Source organism: Pinus tabuliformis, chromosome 2_1, assembly GCF_031772625.1.
Source record: "Pinus tabuliformis cultivar Carrire ecotype Pingquan chromosome 2_1, CPIR1, whole genome shotgun sequence".
Classification (NCBI taxonomy): Eukaryota; Viridiplantae; Streptophyta; class Pinopsida; order Pinales; family Pinaceae; genus Pinus; species Pinus tabuliformis.
In genome coordinates, this window is record NC_142299.1 from 837,758,916 (window position 1) to 837,781,673 (window position 22,758).

The following is a 22,758-nucleotide window of genomic DNA, read 5'->3' on the forward strand; positions in this document are numbered from 1 at the left end:
CATGCAAGCATCAACAAACTATATCTCATTAATTTAGCAACTTGTTAAATTAATCTAACTGAACTTGACTAAGTTAAACTAAGTCAACTAATCCTCTCAATATAGAACTCATCCTTAATTCCTCAATCAGTCGAGCAAATCAAGGACACATTCCCCAATCAATGGAGAAATTATTGCATGTTCTCACAAAGACTTCAAGTTTGATTTTCCTTAACTAATTAACTCAAACTGAATTAATTAATTAATATTCAAACTGTTGGTAAGACCAAAATCGAATTTTACTTCCTATTTTAGACCAGGGACTGTCTAAAACTAGGAATCCAACTTGAACTACTAAAAATAGAACTTCTATTTTTAGCACTTCCATTTTTCATTCCTTGTTTCCCAATCCAGCATTGATGCCCAAACTGCTATTTTTAACACTTCTATTTTTAGCAATTTCTTGTTTCCAATTTTCAACAGTATGGTCTAAAAGGATTGAGTACCTATACAGATTGGAATCTAACAGCTGCTACAAGAAGTCCCATATGCTTCTACATTCATCCACGTTCTCTTCATTGTCATCTTCTTCTTCCTGCTCTCTGTTCCACGGTTCCTCGTATGTATTTTGAACAATTTTATTTGGGTTTTTGTCGGTCATCTCAATAATGTCTAGAATCTTTTGCTTGATCCAAGGATCGAGTATTTCCTGATGCAAATCTATTGGCGAAAGACCCAGAATACTGACACATTCTTCTTTAAATGCCATGTCATTTGATGACATGATCAAGCCAGAGATAGATCTTGATAATTCTGGTGCATGTGCTTTCATCTGCGTGTTTATAAGCCATCAAAAACCAATCATTTCTATAATAGCATTTTGTAAAGCCTGTCATTGAAGTTACGGTGGCCAATATAACAACTAATAAACATTTCAACTGGATGAACTCTTTGAGATTATCAATTTAGTCAACCTTGAAAGATCATTCCTATGAGATATTTCAAGGTCATAAATATCGCTAGTATTAGAATTCTTAACATCATGAATATTGCCCCAGAACTTCCTTCTATTCCATCTATGAGTTGGTGTTCTTTGTCTTCTGTATGATAGTTTGTTCCATTCACTGGGCCATCATTGTTAATTGTTCCTTGTAAAATAAATCTATCAGATCCTTTATTGCTCTGTTTTATATGGAATCTAATAGTGCCTTTACCAGAACACCATATACCAGCAATATCTCTCATCAGTGACGTTTTTCCACTTCCACTTGGACCCATTATCAGTAAGTGATCTCCTTTAGTGACCACCAATGACAAGTATTCAATAAGAGTCATGGTGTACTATGGTGTTTGTAATGTTAAATGTTCAATTTCCAAAAGTTTTGAACAAACTTCAAAAGTATCTGCTCCATTACATTCCGAAGCAATTCCATAAAATTGATCAACCTTCAAGAAAGCTATCTTTGGTTTGGAGTCTTCTATCAATAGACTATTTCTTTGGTCCAAAATATCACTGAACTCACCTATCCGATCAATGACAACTGAGAGAGCACTGATAGCCTAAAACTAGTATACAATTAGTGAGAAGTTGACCAAGACATGATTGAAAGCAGAGTAAGACTGATTGATCACTCCAAATTTGATTTTTCCAGAGAAATACATGGGAACCACAACAACTGCAGGTAAAATTTGAATTGGGTATCGGTAGCCACTGGTGAAGAATTCCAAGTTCCGTGATGAAATCAATAAGTGAGTTAAATTCTCAAAAGCTTGTTCGAAGTGCTGGAGAAGCAACTGCATCTCATTCTCTTCACCTACATAGAAAGCAATTGACTCTACGTTTTCTCAGATGCGCACTAGCCCATAAAAAAAATATGCCTCTTTCTTTTCTTACATGAAGTTTAGGTTTACAAGTCCATTTCCTACAAGGACACTAATGGCTATTTCCCTGAGTGAATAAACAATGAGCACCACAAACAGAGGTGGATAAATTCCAAACAATATGTTGTTGAATGATATCAAGTCTACTGCTGCCGTAAACAATTTTAATGCAAACGAAAGAGAAGTCCCGGTGAAAGAACTGAGGTCATCAACAATCCTCTGATCTGGGTTATCCATGATTGATTGTGATTGGGTCTTATAGAAAGTTTGGTTCTCAAAATAACAGCCCAAATAATATCTTGTCATCCATGCCTGCCATCTCAGTCCAAGTGTTTCCCTTCCATAATCTCTCAGTACAAAGACCTACAAAGGTGCAACAATTTTCTCACTGGAATTCCTCCAACGAAAGCTCCAAGATAATATAGAAGTTGTTTTGTGAACTGCTCTTGATCTTTTCTTGCAAGGGCATTATAGAAATCATGCCCAAGAAAATTGAATCACACACTGATTCCTGTAGTGGCTAGGGTGAGAGAAAATACACCAGCGAGTTGTAATCTAGCGTGAACTTTATCCTCTGAGGTCCAATATGAAATGGAAACCTTCCAAAACCTATTGATAAGCAATTATGGGCTCAACGCCATCCGCCTCAACATTCTCCTCTTAAGACAAGAAATGCACCAAAACAGAAATGGGATGGATGCTTTGAGTTGGTTTCCACTCATTTGGATGAACCCCAAAATCTCTTAAAAGTTGAATAATACTCTCCTAATCTGAATTATTGAAAATACATCTAGTAATACATTCAATTACAGGTTCCATCAAGCGGACATACATCCGTTTTTCATGATAAGACTTCATCATTTTGGTATCTAGATTGCTTGAAAGAACCCTTTGAAATAGTGTGATATAATCACTAAGTCCTATGATAAGAAAACCCCCTTTTAACAAGCAAAAGACTACTTATGTAATTTCAACCATTGACAACTGAAAGGATGATAAATTAATACAATTTTTTTTTTAAAACTACAAGACTCCACCGAAGCATCTTACTGATGAGGTTATTTTTTATAGATGGAAAAGAAAGAGTTGAAAAGAAGATGAGGGCTATTACTTCGAAGTTCCTTCAAAGAGGGCCTCAAACACATATAGTTGAACCAAACAACAGCCAAGAAGATGTGCCGAGTGCTACACTAAGGAATAATTCATACAAGGGTACTCCATGAGTTGTGCTGAAACAATGACCACAGTAGATGATGACTAAGCAAGAGCAATCTTCATCTCACCACAACAAAATACAATACAGATGACTATGGTAGAGCCACGTGCATTGCACCATGGAAAAATACCATTATAACTGCCTCAGATCCAGTCTTATCAACCTCAATATTGTATAGATCCGTTGTCAATAGCCAACTGGACTGCCTGATAAGCTTAATCAGGGAGGGACCCTTGTTTGGCTGGCATTGATTTCGTGAAGAATATGAACCCCAGAAACAATAAAAAGATTTCACCTAGAAAATTGAGTTGAAGTATATCAGAATTCCTGTAGCAGTGCAAGTCAGCATTAACGAAAGGTAGCTCTCATCTGTTTGTTCCATCCCTTTCTGAAACCCGTGATACTTGCTGAGCTTTAGTTTGGCTGTCATGTTTTCGTTTATTTCTTCTCTTCTTGGAAGACTTGCCATCTTTTCCTCGACATTTATCTGAATTATCTGGAAGGGTATTGTCACTTGCAACAGATGATGCATGTGATACAGGTGGTGGATCAGGCCATGGTGTGTGTTTTTCTGGAACCATGATCTCCAAAGGAGGGTCTATAACCCATCCACGAGGGAATTTACTGTCCGCACGAGCCTCCATACGAAGCCACCACAACAATACATTACGACCACATCTGCCAAGTGGCTCCACAAAGGAATCATCTTTCAACATAGACAAAGGGCTCTCCACCACCTGACCATCTGTAGTCCAATCATCCCAGTCTCAAACCCAAGTTGGTTTATCGCTATCCTTCCAAACCAGTCTTGCATTAAGTGCAAAACCTGCCCACTCAAGTCTCCTTGGCAATATAGTGGCCCCATCACCAATAAATCTGGCACTTTGCTTAGCATATGGAATGGAATTAAAAGTATTCCAACCAACTAAATGGCCCAAGGAATTGCAGGCAGGTCCCTGCACAGGTACAGGAAGATTTTCTTCTCCCCCCCTCTCCTTCATGTCCAGTTTCATTTCCTCAGTTGCCTGCATCCGTAATATCTCTGAGGGACCACGATATGCAAGGATGCCAATTGACAATGCACCCATCCATTTCACAGACTGTATCTCATAAAAAAGCTCCAAATTATGAGTATTGTTGTCATCAACAAACATGACAACACCATCCAGTTTTTGCTCCCTCACAACCCTAGTTTCATGACAAATAAAACATTAGCTTGAATAAATTATAGAATGCAAAAATCCATTGTTGTCTCCCAATTGAAGATGAATGAACTAAAAATAGATACCCCACATGATCAAGCTCAGAAGGTGCTAGAAATGCAAGTCTACAGTATCCAGGAACAATGATTTTTTTGGCTTACTGAAAAGACCCACTTCACCATGGGATGCACCATCAGATCAGCATATGATGAACAATTTGGATTTGGTTAAAGGTGACATAACACATCAAAAGCACAAAAAAAATTACATATAAAAGTGTGAGTATGAAAAAAAAACACTGCCAAAGCTCACCAAGAATAAACATGGAATTTAACAGCTAACCTGCATTTGATGTTTGGATCCTATTTCCTGGTAAATCTCTCTATGACTACCTATACTATATTATATAAGTCACTATGGCATATCACCCTAGCAATCAATATGACAGAAAGGTCACCGGTTTGTCCTGAAACAAATAAAGGGCCAATTCCTTCCTATCACACAGCTAGATAACCTGAGATCAAATCAAATATCTTGGCAAGCATTGTCAGCACCAGCACAAGTTCCACATTTGCCCCAGCCTCCCAGCTGCGGCTATAACAAGCCCAACCCTATTTACAACTTTCTCTTTGACCTCCCAAACTGTTAAGCCAATTGTCTAGCATAAGGAAAAATCCATCCACTAACAAATATTCTCCAAAAGTGCTTCTAGTTGTGCCTCTTCAATTACATTAAAGCCCATGGTTCAGTTTGCATAGTTATAATTAAATGACAACCCTACTTAAAGTTTCCACAACAACATTGCATTGCTTATTATATGATGAATAACAAAAGTGACAATATGAAATAATGGGAACCAATTGCCATGTCCATGTTATAATTTTTCTTGAGAAATTATATACCGTAGTGCTTGATGATATGGACAAAACAAATTCTTTACGCAGGAAATAATGCTCCCAATATAAGGTTTTTGAATGACAACATATATTTCTTTACCAGAAGTGTTATATTTTCTTTTGGTATCAATTTTGTTAAAATGTGCTACAAGCCTACATGTTCGAGTCTGACTCAATACTAGTCCAACTGCTACAGAAGAAGCATCACAGAACATCCAATGCTATATAAGTGGGGCATTACACATATGCAAGGGAGAATTCTTAGGCCCATCGAAATGTGTAATATGTTTGAGAAGCTCGACACCCCTAGACCAATTAATTATCCATCGCCCCTTCAAACAGTCAATTTTAGATGAATTCATCAAGAAATGGTTTAACATTCTTCCCAAGATAATATAGCAATAGTCTTCGCAGGTGGCCTAAAGGAAACTTCAGGTAGAAAGTAAGGAACAAAGTGTAGGAAAGAATCCCGAACATGGTGGCTTGGAATAAATGATCAGAAATAAATTCTATAAAATTTTGGAAAGGTAAATCATTATTACATATTAAAAAAAATCATTATTGTATATCCAAGATAAGATCTTTACGAATATTGTTGGGTATATCTTTTTTTTTATCAGTAAAATTAAACTATTTCTATTGAGTAAAATATAGTACAATCAAGAGTGACAAGAAATCAGCCGACCGGAAATGATGAAACTATCAACCTCGGTCCCGGAGAAGGGGTGAATCAATCACAGAGCTACAGCAATTAACTTGAGAGCAAAAACTGACTATTACCCCATAGGGGTAGAATTTTCAACACGATGTTTTTTTCCTTTCTTTTTATTGACTTTTATCCATCCATCCTGGGGAGTATGAGCTAGAACAACTTGAAGACTGGAGTTCTCCAGCAGGGGGATCTCCTTATCTGATTCAAAAGAGGAGGTCTCATGGACGCGTTTCTGGGAGACTGCTGTGACAGTGGTGTGCGCAGGAGTATCAGTGGACGGATCCATCGTCTGAGGCGCCTGGTTCGGTTCTGCATCGCTCTCCTCATCTTCCTAGCTTGAGGAATCAGAACTCATTGCTGGCGGTGGAGGACAAGGGGTACAACGTTTGGGTTTGGTCTTTGCAAAGTTGCCCTTTTTCGATTTTGCAGGCAGCGATGGGCAAGAATTCTGCAGGTGCCCTGTTAGGTGACAATGGCGGCAGCGGAAGGTAGTGTTTTCGTAATACAGATTCTGGGTCCAGACAAAGTCATTGATCTTGAAAATGATTTGGTCTGGAAGTCCTTTGCTTAAATCCAGCTCCACACATATTCTGGCATATGTGTGGAGACCTTTGGTTTCTCGCCAGAAATCTCCCCTAATGAAACTGCCCAAGGTGTTGCCTATGGATTTATATACAATAGTATGCCATAAGTGGGCAGGTAAATTTGGAAGCCGGATCCATACAGGTGTCCTGGTAATGACTGTAGTTGCTGGATCAAAATCTGGGAACCAAGGAGTCAAGAAGAGTCCTGCAGTTCCCATGAACCAATGGCCTTCTTCTAAAGCTTTTTCATAATGCTTACTGTTATCAAATAGAACAATGAAGTAACCTTTTGAATAGAAACTGATCTTACAATGATGAGTCCAGTTTGCATGGATACATGCATAGAGATCCTGAGATCGTGGCCACAGTCCATTAAATCTGCAAATGATAGCTCTTTCTGCAAATTCTTGAAGTCGGGTTGCAAGATCATCATGGGTGATTTCAACAGAGGGAGCTTCATCTATCTTATCAACCAAAAAGGTCTTAGATTTAAGGACCTTCGGGGGTTTGGGGTTCTCAGAGTGTACTGCATCTTTGTATGAGAAAGGAGGAACAGAGGATGACTGTTCAGCTGCACCTCCTCTCAGACGAAGGGTTACCACCAAAGAGCTGTTCCTGGAAATGCTGTAAGAAGATAGGGGAAGAAGGTCTTCAAGTTGCTTTCCTTGAAAGATAAGTCTCTGAAGGCCTGAAGGGATCCCAATTCGCCGTTCTAGATCCAGTTTGAGATCCAACACCGGATCTGAAGAACTGACCCAATGCAGGATGGTTCTGCCTGAAGGCTGAGAAATTTGGATTTGAAAGGAGTCTGAGAAGAGCCCAGACCCAGAGTCAGGGCTTCTTGTGCAACCGGGAGCAAATCTTCCATGGTAATTTTCCATTTGGGGTGTCAGTCCTGCAAGATCTTGGCCAATCTATCTATTGTGAGCCCGATCTGAAGGAGACTTTTTGTTATCTGGTATCCAGAGTTGGGTTTGGTGTGGACTGATCTGCTTATTGGGCCTCATGGCGGATCTGAGTGTTTGACCTCCTTCCGTGGTCAGGATACCCGATCCAGCGTTATAAATCGTCCCTACAGACGCCTCTTGTACTAGATCTGGAATAAAGGGAGGATAAGTAAAGAAAGGAATTACCCTTACCGAAAATATGTTGCCTTGAGGACTATTTGCTTCGGCTTCGTCCACAATCAGTATTTCCTCCTGCCTCACATCTACCCTAGGGGTTTGGAAACTCCGATCTGGCTATGCTCCTGGCCGATCTCCTTAGCGACTGTAGCCCTTTGCATGCAGGAGGTAGAGTCGGTTTTTTCAAGGTCGGTGGGGTGCACGACTTTGGGGCTGATCCGATGAGCCCAACAGAAATGAGCTCGCCTTGCCCCTGGCCAGATTGTGCATCGGAGCCATCAGATGTCAGAACCTTGCCCTGGACAGGTTGCGTGCAGTCAGTTTGACTCTGCCAAGGGTTTTCTTGGGTCCCAAGGTTTTTTGTTGGGGATCTCTAGAGGATCGACTTGTCCGGGGTCTTGCCTATGGTATCCGTCAAGGAGGCACAATCAGTTCCTGCGTCCGTATACCTCCTCCTCGAGCCGCTTCGAACCAGGGTTTCCGCCATCGCAGTCCGGCTGTTGCATGTACTCGAAGCCCACTATTAAATTGAGAATATTAACCCTTGTTGGGTATATCAAGAAGGTTGACAGAAAAAGATTTAAAGAAGGTTACTAGAAGAAGATTGAAAGGGGTACTATATAAGATCTGATAATTTAATAACATCCAACCAGGCATGATCAACATAGAACAAATAAGTCGTTTAAGGTGGGCGAGAAAGTATGGTTATATTTAAACAAGGAGAGGTATAGGGTATTGGTAAGAAAATCAAGACTCTGCAGTATGGTCCTTTTGAGATACTGGAAAATGTGGGAGATAATTCCTATAGAATTAATCTACCCCCATACATGCACATTCACTCAATTGTGAATTTGGATAATATGAAGTTTTATGAGCCTTCCATACTAGATCAGGAAGAAGAATAAGTCATACCTTTTGTAGAAGATTTAGCACCAGATTCTCAGGCTGAGTTGATAGAATATATAGTTTTTCAAAAAAGGTCCAGAACTACAATGGAGGGGCAACATGACCTTTGGTAGGTTGGGTTGAAAGGATAACTTTCAAGCAAAGTCAAATGGTACACCAGAGAAAAGGTGGAGAAAAAATTTCCTCACCTCATTTAGTAGAAGCTTTTGGGGACAAAAATCGTCCAAAATGGGGAGGTGTGATCCATATTGCATCATTACATCATTTTCTATCCATCTTGATATTTTCAGAGTGGAAAAAATGGATGAATAATCTCAGAGGACCATTTTTCCCAGGGGGACCCAATTTCAAAAAATTGATGTCTGAAACCTTCCAGGAGAATTTTGAGGCATCAAATGAAATTTTTTGAGGGTAAAACTTTGTCACTTTAGCACAACACATTTTCTTCATATTCTACACACAAATACGTTTCCAACAACGAAAGAATCACCTGAATCGAAGTCCATATGAAAAAGTTATGCCACTCAGAAATTAACCTTCTTGTTTTCACCATCATAATTCAAGAGGATGCCACGTGAACCCCCATAACTCATGGAAAATGGGATAACCACGTGATTATGATGAAGAATATTCTAGAGATTCCATATTGTAACTCCAGTTAAGAGTTGAGGTAGTCAAACCTAACCACTAGTAGGTTATTAGGCTGTGTTATAATCGAGCAACTGGGAGGACAAGGGGTTTCATTCTTTTTGAGTGCATTTGTTTCATAAATGAGAAAAATAGTTGATAGGGATAAGGATAGAGTTAAAAAATAGGATTTGTGCACTATGGTAGCCCACATACCACAAACCATCCTTCTTTTCACTCACAACTATTTTCTATTCAAAGAAAGAGAGCAAAGTGGCCTCACCTTCTAGCTACGTTTTCTCTTGAAAGAGTTTCCTAGTTTATATCTTGTGTCAAATCATGGTTTGTGAGTTTTTATTTCACTATTCTCTATTTTATACATAAATTTTATTATGCATGCATACATGATAAACAATAATCTACAAATCAATATATTTAAAGAGAAATAAAACCCTAATAATGTAGATTTCAGATTTTGAAATATAGTTTTATCAGATTTGTTGTGACGAACTGTCCAATGGAATATACACAACAATTTACAGATCAATCTCATCCCATTTTCATTACTTGAAAAAAATTGGATAAGTTTGACACAATAATAACACTATCTAACTTAGTCAATGGGGCAAATCGCTACCATTGGGAATGAAGTCAGTGTGAGTCTAATGTTAATAAATGACTATGAGAGTGTTTAGAGAGAAGCACATAATATGTGAAATTCAATGATGGTTCTAGAAGCATACATTCCCTACCAAAATAGTCATGTTTGATCCATGAGAAAGATAAGAATATAAGGGCATTATATTGCTAGAAGAGAGTTCAACATAGTTATAACTGGCCATCAAAAGAAATAACTTTTTTTGATAAGGGAATCAAAAGAGACTTTATAGTTGTAAGGGATTATGGGGGCATAAGTGCTAGCAAAGGTATGAAAAAAGGACATACTTGTTAATTCCTTTAAACCCAGTTACAAATTTATTTTCTCAATAAATAATCACAATCTGAAATAAACAAAGCTTCATTAGAGAAATTTTGAGGTAAAAAATGGGCGTCAAAACAAAAATGTACAACCAAAATCAAATTTATAAGAGCCAATAGGATTCAATATGATGATGTCAACCATGGGGGGTGTTTCACCATTTTTGGAGTAAACAAGTAAAAAGATATAAAAAATTAAAAAATTTAAAAAACTACTTTTTCAACTCGTATTTTAAACTTATATCCCTATGGTTGTGTTGTAGTTTCTAAAATACCCTCAAAATATATTACTATGCCTTTATTTTGGAGCCTAACTTTTGTTCATAAGAACTTATCTTTCACGGTCTTCAAGTGTTCCCCTTTTTTTTTACTATTGACATCACTCTTCTTTGCATGGAGTGCTTGTGATGAATTCACTAGATTGTCTTGACGATGACTAAGTCTCGTCGATAACAACTAGACAACTTCCAAACACAAGCCAACTTATTCCTTGATCTTGCATCGACTTCTAGTCTTCCATCTATTAATTACACAATCCCCTGCCATCGGAGACTGCGCAAGCCATTGAGGATTTCAACTGCGTAATCCCTTGAGGATCAGAACTGCACAACCCTAAGAGACTGCCAATCACTAAGCATGTGAACTGCGAAATCACTCACTAAGATTCAATATTGCACAACTCACTGAATCAATGGATTGCAGAATCCCCTGTCCTTGAGAATTACGCAATCCCTAATGCTAGTGAGATTGTGCAGTTCCCCAGAGAAGACAAATGTGAATTCCTAGAAAATAGGGAATGCACAATCACCTTTGGAAAAGTGGCACAAAGTTTCTATTTCTGATCTAAGGACAAGTGAAGCTTTCTCCTTGATTTTAGGCATGCGCATCATAAACCCTAACCTAACCCTGTATGGGATATATCCATATAATAGATTCTTGTAGAACTCATTTTCAAACTCAACTTTGGAGCTCTAGACTTCCTCATGAGATCAAGGAGCTTTGGACTTGGTTTGCATTTCTTTTCTAGGTAAGTTTCTCATGTGTCGCTTTTTGCTGTTTTTCCTATCGCTTTTGTCGCTTTTGTCTCTATGAGTTCTATTTCGCCCTTTTCTTTTCATGGTAGCTAGCGTTTCTATAAATATTAGCTTGTACAAGTGTTGTTTCGGTCCATCATTCAATTTTTATAATGTCACATCACCTTCTTTCGTTTTTCCTACCAGTAGTTGTCGTTGTTGGTGTTTTTGTGCATACATGTTTTTACTTTTGCATGATCTCTTATTTCCTATGTTGCTAACTAATCTAACTCATCCTAAGGACGATCTAAACTTTTTCCTACGCCAACTTCAGATCTCAAAGTTTCTCTCTCTCTCTCTCTCTCTCCCGTGCTGAACTGCACAATCCTGTAGGAGTTGCTGCCTCCCCAACTGCGCATTTCATAACCTCAAGTTTCAAGCTCACCTCTTGTCCTATGAGATTGTGTAGTGTGAAATCACTGGATTGGCTAGCTGTGAATTGCACATATCCAACCCTCAATGCCTAACCTTGGTCACTGAGACCGCACACTGCGCAGTCACTTGTCTCTCCTACATAGCTGAGACTACACATTGCGTAATCTCAAGTCTCAACCTCCCTCCCTATCTATTGAGACCATGCAGTGCACAATTCCAAAAGCCTAACTTATCTCCCAAAGCCAAAAAACTACACAATACTCCTCCTTAGTCAGTATGTTAATCTTTAAGTTTGATTGATGAACTAATCTGCTTAAGAAAACTTGTTTTTCCATGAGTGCATCTCTTGTTACAGGTACTACAATATTTTAGCTCATCTCTTTTTTTATCAGTAGCCACCATCATGCCTCCCAAGAGATCAACCTCAAAAGAAACAACAGAGAGCAGTACTGATGAAGTGGTTGAGATCCCTCCAGTTACCATTCCTATTCTATCTAATACTCAACTCTTCATTGAAAAGGACTAAGATATTACATGGAATATGGTCAAATATGCATTCACAACTATAGAATTCAAATAAAATATGGAGGAAAAACATATGTACATTAAAATCTAGCGATCAAGTTTTCACAGAGTTGCTTGCAAGTTCCTAGTCCTACCTTGTGCAGATGTCATCAAATGGATTCCGCAACACCCTAGCAGCATCAATGGACGACAAATTATTTCTTATTTAGAACATGATATTCACTTGATGTACCACTTGCCTAAGCCCGAGGATTATATTGATTCACACTTCTATGCAGACACTGGCTATTTAAACACCTAGGATGTTATCAACACATGGGTAAAAGAGCCAACTAAGTTTTCCAGACACCTAGTAATACTTACAACGCTCAATCTCCCAGAAAGGTGTTTTAGTACCTGATAGTGTTAGCCTTTCAAATATATGGACAAAAGAATACTGAATCTTTCCCTCAAGGATGGGTTTACATGTTAGATCAGATTGTCACAGAGGGGAAGGTATTTAACTGGTATGATCTTTTGGTTCAACAGCTCAGGATCAATGTAAACAATTCTAAGAATCCACCTAAGGGAAGAAAGCTAAATTATACATGATTTGATACCTGTTGGATGGTATATGTGCTTGGAATTATTTTCCTAGGGATTGGAAATGAACACCCAAGGAACCTCCTGTTCACATTCATTTCAAACTAATTTTAGAGTGCAGTTACAAAGGAGTCATAAAAAATTTGGCTGATCACTCCTTCAAAGTCTTGTACCAGATGATCTTCAAAGAAGAACCTCCTTTCATGTCCCATGAGGTGATGGAATCAGTATTTGAAGTTACTGATTGGTTTGTCTCACTAGATGACACTTACCTTAGGGTGTTTGTCTTCCAGAAACCATCACAATTGTTACCGAAGTATTCTACAAATAATTTAGTCATGCAAGAGGTTGCATATCATCTTGCCACATGATTATCATAAGTACTACAAAGGAAAAAGAAATCACCTTGACCTACTTTTCCTTTGTAGGTGGGATCCTACAAAATTAAGAACCTAAAGGTTGCAGGAGCTAAAGGCAAAGAGTTTGAGAACTTAAGGTTTGGAATGATAGATTATCATCAATATGATCCTAGAGGTATTTTCAAGAAATATTATGCCAAGTTTCATTTTAATTGTCCATGTGGAAATTTCTCTAGATCAGAGGAGAAGAAGATCAAGAACTGCTATAATGCCTCTAGGCCTCATGTATCAGGCAACCAAGCAGGCCCTTCCCATGTGGCTCTAGAGAAGGACACTACTTCGACAAAGAGGAAACCATACGAGTGCAACCTAGTGAGTATTAAATACAAAAGGAAAATTGCTCACAACCCAACAGAGGAGAAAATTCACAAGTTGAAAGTGGATCCAGTTATTCTAAAAGTGGATATGGAAGTGGAAAGGAAAAGGAAGAAATAGTGAGAAGATCAGAAGAGGAAAGAAGAGGAAGAAATAAAGAGGTAGGAAGAGGGGTGAATGCCAAAGGAGGAACATGAACATAAAGAACAAGAAGAAAGGCAGATGCAAGAAGAATTAAGAAGGAATGAGGAAGAAGAAGCAATGCTGAAGAAAGTAGAAGAAGAAAGACAAAAGCAACTATAGGAATAAGAGAATAAACAATAGGATCAAGATATTTCTCAAGAGATTGAAGAGATAATAGTTGTCCAAGACATGGAGGTAGAACAAGGGTAGCAGAACCAAGATGTTGATATTATGCCCAGTACATAAAAAATCATAACTTAATCTCTGCCTCCTCTTCTAGATGGGAAAGCACCAGGTGAAGTAGAATATATTTCTCCTTTACATGATATCCCAGTCATGGATATTTTTAGCCTAAAATTCAATGAGCTTCAGAGAAAAATTGTGCAAACAAGGATGAAGAATTTCCCCAATGATGTCACACATCCTGCTTTCATTAATACATAAAAGGTGATTGTCATGGTTACCAAGATGAATCCTCAAACCATTGCCACAACTAAATTGGCCTTTACAATGGAATCAAAGGAAAATATGTATTATCTAATGGCACACAACAAACAAATGTCAAAGGATTTGGAAGTTATGAGACAACACATGTCTACTTGAAGGATCTTCAGGTGGCTATAAATGGTGAATTTCAAGCATTGGGAGACACTACGATGAATCTTTATGAGGAGTTGGTCACTGTTCATAAAGAAATTGTCCCCTTTCATGATATGCAAAGGAAATCATGGGAGAATGAAAAAGCTCTGAAAGTCATTCACGCAACCATCACCGCAATTCATGAATGGGGAATGGAGTACAAAGTTGAATCACCATAATTGGCTAGGAAAAAAAAAGACAAGAAGCTAAGTTGGAGAAAGATAAAGTCAAAATTCTTATCCAAAGCAATAAAAAACTCAACACTTTCATAGCCAACATATTATCTTCTTATGCATGGTTTTACAATGGTGGTCTCCGTGGTGAAACCTCATAAGATCCCTTTAGTTGGGTCATTTACAGAGGAAAAGGGAAGAAACATGGCTAGGAAGGAAGTTTCAAAATACTTGGATCAATTGAAGAAGATCGTTACCAAATAAGACTTGGATATTAATAGACACACCATTCAAAATTATTCTGGTGGCCCTGCTAAGATTAATACTATGTTGTTCTTATTAAAGGAGACACAAATCAACTCCAAATCTATATACCCAGATTAAATGGAATGTAGAGTCCGCTATCGGTATTGTAAAGTTAGAGGGGACCATCAAACAATACAAAGCTTGGCATCACTATGTAACTAAATATTTACAAATTGAATTTGATGAGCTAGATTTTCGTCAAAATTAAGATTGATGTGTCTAGTTTGTATTATTAGGCTTGTCTTACTGGGCTCTACCCATTTTTGTCTGATGTGGATTTTTGTATTATTGTATTTGAAATAAATATGTAAGTTGAAGTCCAAGTTTCAATTGTGGAATGTGAAAACTCATTGGTTAGGAAAGAAGTCAAAGAGTCACGAGGGAAGCTCAAAGGTCACAAAGGGAGATGAAGAGTCATCCCATTTATTATAAATAAACCCTCATAACTCAAGAAAGGGGCTTGGAACCTAAGGCTTGGAAGCTTTGTTTTGGGGCCTCGACTTCTCTAGTTTATCATAGGAGAAATATCATTCTTTGGAGAAGCAAGTGTTGGCTTCATGTTCCAATATTGGGGCTAGTGTCTTGTCAATGTAATTGTATGCCTGGAACTTTCACTCTATAATAAAAGATCAGAGCCAACACATCTTCATGAATATGTCGTGGATGTAGTAAGACTATTCTTTATATATTTGTGATGTATTTTGTTTCACTTATGCTAATGTTCATGAACTAATTCATTTGCTTTAGTATGAATCTGGTTGGATGCATGTTGTTTATGTCATTGTGATCGTTGTTATCTTGTGAACTGTTTTGTAGATTAACTAATGATTCTTTTGCATTTATCATGTGTATCTTCTAAGTTAGTACTATTAATTTCTTCTAAGGGCTCACTTATTTCCTTTCGATGTGATGGAACCTCTGATGCATTACATTTGATACTTCACAAAGCTTATACAATTGTTGTCACCAAAGTTATGTATATATCATTCTATGTGTTTATCGCATCTAAGACACATCTTTAAAATGACGACTTTGGAAAACGATTGTTTTCTGGTTGGGGATTCTACTCCAAACGGTGTGGGATCTAATTAGGACTTCACATCGGGGAGACCCCCTTCTCTGTTGGCAGGTTCCAACACTGTCAACATTTTTTTGGCGCTAGAAGGAGGGCCATATGAAAATCTAAGCTCGTGACGTCTGTTTGAACCTTTCTTATCCTAAATGGCTTCTTCCCAAATCTTAACCCAAACATGTTTTTTTAGAGTCACAAATATGAAAGTGCCTTCAGGGATAATTCATGACTTGTCAAATCTGAAATTTGATGGCGAGGGTGGAACAACCATTCTTGAGCACACCCTCCGCTTTCTTTAATTTTGTGATTCTCATGAAATTAATTATGAGGATACTTTGTAGGTTGTTCATTCTAACTTTCAAAGCACGTGTTAAACAATGGTGTTACACATTCCCAACTGCCTCTATTCACTCCTTCCAACATCTTGTCAAGGAGCTTCATCAAGCCTTTGACAGGTATGATTATGAAAGTGTTTATAAGAAAATTATTCATCTCAGGAAAAAACCTGATGAATCTATTGAATATTTTCATGATTGTTTCATTCACTTATACTATGCGTTTTCTAAGGATGACATATAATGAATTTTATGATGGATAAATTTGAGTATCATGTTCAAATTTCTTTTAATCTATCTTAATATGAATCCTTTTAAAGTCTCCCAAAATTTCATGGTTATGGAGCTCTTAAATCTTCAAAAAGAAAAATTGTTGTTCCATGTCACTTTTCGTCTTCTTTTGATTCTTCAATAAATCAAGAAGCTCCATGCACCCAAGTAAAGGTTGGAACATATGATAATTAATTTTTTGATCCAACACCATCTTCTTTCTCCCCTCACATTTAGGATATGAACTCAAGTTTCAATTTTGAACCAAATTTAATCAGCGAAAATGTTTCTTCTCATTCTGCATCAGTGATTTCTACTGATCCTCTCGATTTTGAGCCATCACATCCACCTGTTACAACTATTTCTTTTTATTCTCATGAGGATCATTTCCAAGATGGAGTCATCAGAGATAAAGAAACTTGCGATATCTTTCATAATGACTATGTGTGGGATTCTGATTATGAATAAGAGTTTGCGATCCAAGATGGTCTTTCACCTGATCTTTCCATTTCTTCCCCATTCACCCATTGTCCTAACATTTTCGCTAATTCTATTACACTCGTTGCATATTTCAATCATACAATTGTCAATGGTATTGAATCTGATTGCAGTCAGGAAATGTGGAAGGTTGATTTCAAATCAAAGGAAAGTGAGTAAGAATTCACTCATTACAACGTACCTCATTCCTCATCTTTCAGAAGTAAAGAAGCAAAGAATGTAATTCCATGTTTTCAATCAACCCCTCTACGATTCATTAGATCGTGAGGATTCCCTTCTCTTGAATAAAAAATCAAATTTTGATCATGGATGTCTCAATATATTCATTGATTCATCCAGTAATGATATTATGCCTTCAACTGTCGATTATTCCAAGCCACTAGTTTTTGATGATATACCTTCAGATACGTTGATCCAGATTTAAACAGGAACGCAACAAATTACAGAGATAACCATATACACAAAGATGCAGCGGAAATAATACTTCATTTCGTTAATGGAAAATACTGAAATATGCTTACAACCAGAAATGGAAATAAACCAGCTAGGGCGATGGTAGCTTATCTCTGAGAAGAGATGTGGTGGCTACATGCCTCTGAACCGTGTTACAATGAGGCTCGAAGGCCTATTTATTGTTGAGAAACAATGGAAAACCCTTAACATTCCAAAACCTAACCCTAGGAGATGAAACGCCAAACTATGGGCCCTGTTTGGGGGTAAGTTGGTACATCAACTTCCCGGGGTCGTAACTTTGGCATATGATCTCCGTTTGACGCGTACAATAGCTCATTAGAAAGATCTATCCGAGCACTATCATTGTTGGAACGGGAAACATCGGTCCAATGGACCGATGTTGCCCCTAGATTCCCCAAAAAACGTCGTTTAGGGCCTCAAAACGGCTCCGGAAGTTCAGGACCCGAAAAACTGCTAAAAATAGTAAGTTGTGCTACAATTAAGGAAACTGAAAATGCTGAGAAAGACAATGGTGGGGGTCCAGGTGGACTTGGCAGGTGGCCACCAATATCCACCTGGATCATTCCTCCCCCCTTAGGAAGCAATGGTCCCCATTGCGTTGAGCTCCTCCATGAGATGAGGAAACTTCTGCTGAACTTGTTCCCTGGTGAGCCACTTTCCCTGCTGAAGGAGTTGGCCTGCTTTGACAACTCGATACAGTTGGATATTCTGTTGGTGAGTGTTCTTGATCTGTGTGTCCATGATCCGATCAGTTGCAGCTTGTTCCATGCAATCTGGATTTAATTCTGTGGGTTTGAGCTGTTCTGCAATGTCGGATGTGTCTAGCAATGGTGGAAAGTATGGCCGAAGGCGGTCCACATTGAACACTGGGTGCAGGCCAAGGAATGGGGGAATGCTGAGCTCAAATGCATTGTCTCCCATAGCCTTAGTAATGGTGTAAGGACCATATCGGAGTGGTCTCAATTTCCGATAGGCTCCAGTAAGGCGTTCCTTTTGCAAATGCAACCAGACTTTGTCGCCCACCTGAAACTTGTGTGGCACCCGGTGTTGATCATGTCGCTGCTTGTACTTGGCATTTGATTTCTCAAGAATGTCATGGACCTGCTGGCGAATATGTTGGATGCGCTCAATGAAGCTGGTGGTCTTATCTATTTCGGACTGGACATGAGCTGAATTCATGTGAGTAGCTGCAAGGGGCATGGCCACATCAATGGGGCATAGTGGCTGGAATCCCAAACCCACCTGAAAAGGGCTATGGCCAGTGGAGCTGTGAAGAGCTCGGTTGTAGCTATGCTGAACATAGGGGAGGCTCTCGTCCCATGTGCGTGGATGCTTTGAGTTATACATGCGCAGAATGTGCACAATCATCCTGTTGACAACCTCTGTCTGGCCATCAGTTTGAGGATGGAAGGCTGTGGACTTCGTGAGTTTGGTGTCCAGCATTGACCAGAGACTGGACCAAAATGTGCTGAGAAACCGACTGTCCCGATCTGAGATGATAGACTGTGGGATCCCAAAGTGTACCCACACTCGTTCAAAGAAGAGTTTAGCAGTGGATTCTGCTGTGATATTCTTCTTGCAGGCCATCATAATGGCCATCTTCGAGAACCTGTCGACGACCACAAAAACACAGTCATTTCCATGCTTAGTGGAAGGAAGGCCTGACATGTAATCCATGGAGATGGATTCCCAAGGTCGACTAGGGGTAGGCAACGGGGTATAAAGGCCGTGCTTCTTAATGGTCGGTTTGGCAATGGCACAGGCAGTACATGATCAGATGTACTTCCCAACATCCTGTCGAAGATTCGGCCAATAGAAATAATTTTGCAGTACTGCCACTGTTTTCTCGACCCCGAAATGCTTTCTCGACCCCGAAATGCCCAGCAGCCCGACTGTAGTGTGCTTCCCAAATCATCTTGGCACGCTCGCTTGAAGGAACACAAAGGTGCCCGAGGTGGCATAATAGGGCGTCCTGGAGGTGAAAATCTGCAACATGCCAACCCTCCAAGAGTGTCTGGTATGTGTGGCCAAATTCTGGGTCGCTTTTGTAGAGAAGTGGCCAATCAGCAGTCTCGTGCCCACAAGAGTTGAGCACGGTGGTTAGCGCCATGATCGGTGGCCGACTGAGGCAATCTGCAACATTATTGGTGCTGCCCTTTTTATACTTGATATTCAAGTGAAACTGTTGCAGGTATGTAGACCACTTCTGATGGCGATCATTCTGCAATTTCCCTTGGGTCTGTATGAACTGCAGAGGTCGGTGGTCTGTGTGGATGACCATTTCCTTCCCCAAAATGTAATGCTTCCATTGTCGGCAGGCATGTACAATGGAATACATCTCTTTATCATAAGTGGGGTACTTCCAGACTGTGTCTGAAAGTGTTTCACTGTGATATGCCATTGGATGTCCATGTTGAGTAAGGACTGCCCCAATAGCATAGTCAGAGGCATCTGTCTCGACCTCAAATGGTTGTTGTAAATCTGGTAACGCGAGCACTGGTGTTGTGCAGAGGCGATCCTTCAATTCCCTGAATGCCTTCTGTTGAGATTCAGACCAAAAGAATTTTGCTTTCGCCCCGCCCTTGGTGACTTGACTCAAGGGCCAAGAAATATGAGAAAACCCCAAAACAAACCTGCGGTAGAAGTTGGCAAGACCTAGAAAGCTACGGAGCTCTGTTAGAGTGGTTGGAGAGGGCCAATCCCGAATGACTTGGATCTTGGCCGGATCGACATGTACCCCCTGTTCATCAATGATGTATCCCAGATACTGAACCTGGGTCATGCCAAAAGTGCATTTCTCCAAATTGGCACATAGCTTGTGTTGCCGCAGTGTTTGGAGAACCTGTCGGATGTGGTGGAGGTGCTCTTCCCAACTCTGGCTGAAGATCAGAATATCATCCAAGTATACTACTACAAAGGAGTTGGTGAATGGCCGCAAGATGTCATCCATTAGCCTCATAAAGGTTGCAGGAGCATTCGTCAATCCGAAAGGCATGACCAACCATTCGAAGAGGCCCTCCTTGGATTTGAAGGCAGTCTTCCACACATCGGAGGGTTCGATTGGTACCTGGTGATATCCTGACTTCAGATCGATCTTGCTGAAATATTTCGCCCCCTTTAGTTGGTCTAGGAGGTCATCAATCCGCGGGATCGGGTACCTATTACGGACAGTGATCTTGTTCAGTGCCTGATAGTCAATACAGAGTCTCCACGTCCCATCCTTCTTCTGTACCAACACGATCGGGCTCCCACAGGGCGATGAACTCGGACGGATGTGACCTTTCTGCAGGAGCTCCTGAATCTGCTTCTTGATTTCATCGTTCTCCAGAACGGAGCGCCGATAAATTGGTCCATTGGGTAGCGGCGCACCTGGGGTCAGATCGATGGAGTGCTTGACTTGACAGTGCAGCGGAACCCCTGCCGGGGAGGTGAAGATGTCCTCGTACTCCTCCACAACCTTGTCCATCTGTAGTTGTCGTGCAGAGGGACCCCGTTTGGAGGCCGCGGCCACTGTCTTCTTCTTTCCTTGAGGGCGTATCATCAGGAAAACAAATTTCCTGGTTTTGGAAATGATCTTACTGCATTGTTTTGCAGTAATCAAAGAGATGGCGGCAGGTGGTGCTACCTCTGGTATCCTGAACAACTTATTTCCCAATGTAATAATAACAGCACGGGGCCTTGATTCATACACAGCATGTCGCTTCCACAAGTATGGTTGTCCTAGTAATACATCACAAACTTCAAGGGGAGCAATGTCACACAATACCTCATCCGTGAAGGGCTTGATGTTGTATGGAAGGCGACACTGCTGGCTTACGCGAAGATCTCGTCCTTGGTGAAGCCACCCAATGGTGTATGGTTGTGGATGTGCTGTGGTCGGTAAGCCCAACCGCTTCACGACCTCTGCCGAAATGAGGTTCTTTTGACTCCCGCTATCAACAATGAACTGTATCGGGGAGCCCTTTACCCACATCTGGGAGTGGAAGAGATGCTCCTCCTCCTCTGGATCTTCGGGTTCATTTTTCTGGATCTTTGCGGTAGCAACAGTGGCGCTGGGATCCGCATCAATGATCTGCTTCCCTTTTTCATACCCCTTATCGGGTTCTGACTCAGAGTCGGAACATGCATCTGATTCTGAAACCTTTAGCTCAGCCACCAGTGACTGCTTGGCCCGACACTCACTTGTGTTGTGAGTGGAGCTCTTATGGAACTCGCACCATTTTCCAGTGTCCTTTCTCGGCTTCGCGGCGCTGTTCTTTGCTTGCGGCTTCGGCTGGTTGTCTTGGGCTGTCCCGCCTTGGCTTTGTCCTTTGTTCTGTGGTTTAGGGACACCTTTCCCCTGCTTTGGATTCGTAGATCCAAAGTCTCGCTTCTTTTGTTTAAACTTCTGCTCGACCTTGACGGCATATCGGTATGCTGCGCCGAGCGAGGGGATGTTTAGGAATTGTATTTCTTCCTGGATGTACTTGTGCAGGCAGCCACGGTATTTGAGTATCAAATGTTGCTCCGAATCCTTGATACCCAACTTTGTGCGAAGGGTATGGAAAATATTGGTGAACTCCGGCACGTCTTGGTCCCTTCCCTGCCGCAGCGTGGTCCACTTTATGTATTCATCCTCATAGCTTCTGACAGGGTAGTACTGCTCCTTGATGGCATCCCGGAACGAATCCCAGGTGGGTGTGGCTGAAAATAGTGAGCCAGTACTTTCATCCTTCTGCTCGCAGTAGGTTTCCCACCAGTCCTTGACGTGGGGGGCTGCTTTGAGAAGAGCAAAAACAATCTTTTCCCGACTCGAAAATTCATGAACAGAAAAATAACCCTCTAGCAGATTTAACCATTTATCTACGACATCTGCGTCTATCTGACCCTCGAATATGGGGATTTCAAAATTAACTTGTACCTTAAAGGGTGTGGCGTTTCCAGAGTAGCTGCTGGAAGCCGATGCGTTGCTTCTGGGTAGCCGCTGAAGGATCTGGGCAAAGCTGTCCATCATCGCGTTCCGTTGTCGCTCGAGGGCTTCTTCGAGCAAGATTTTGATGGGATCTCCTGCCCCCTCGTCTTTCTTCTCGTCCACCATGGGAGGCCGTCGGGATTTGCGAGGCTGGTCTTGCAAAGGTTCAACCAGTTCAAGCCCTAACTCCTTATATCCTGACCTTGTTGGGGACATGCAAAGAAAAACAGAGAAAAAGCAGACCGCTCTGATACCACTGATCCAGATTTAAACAGGAACGCAACAAATTACAGAGATAACCATATACACAAAGATGCAGCGGAAATAATACTTCATTTCGTTAATGGAAAATACTGAAATATGCTTACAACCAGAAATGGAAATAAACCAGCTAGGGTGATGGTAGCTTATCTCTGAGAAGAGATGTGGTGGCTACATGCCTCTGAACCGTGTTACAATGAGG

General features: G+C 40.3%; 2 pseudogenes; both read right to left on the bottom strand.

Annotated features, from left to right (window-relative positions):
• Nucleotides 1–511: 511 nt before the first annotated feature.
• LOC149203260 (ABC transporter D family member 2, chloroplastic pseudogene) lies at nucleotides 512–2,483 on the bottom strand (annotated as a pseudogene).
• A 958-nt stretch (nucleotides 2,484–3,441) lies between these two features.
• On the bottom strand, nucleotides 3,442–6,172 carry LOC149203261 (beta-1,4-xylosyltransferase IRX14 pseudogene; annotated as a pseudogene).
• Nucleotides 6,173–22,758: the final 16,586 nt, after the last annotated feature.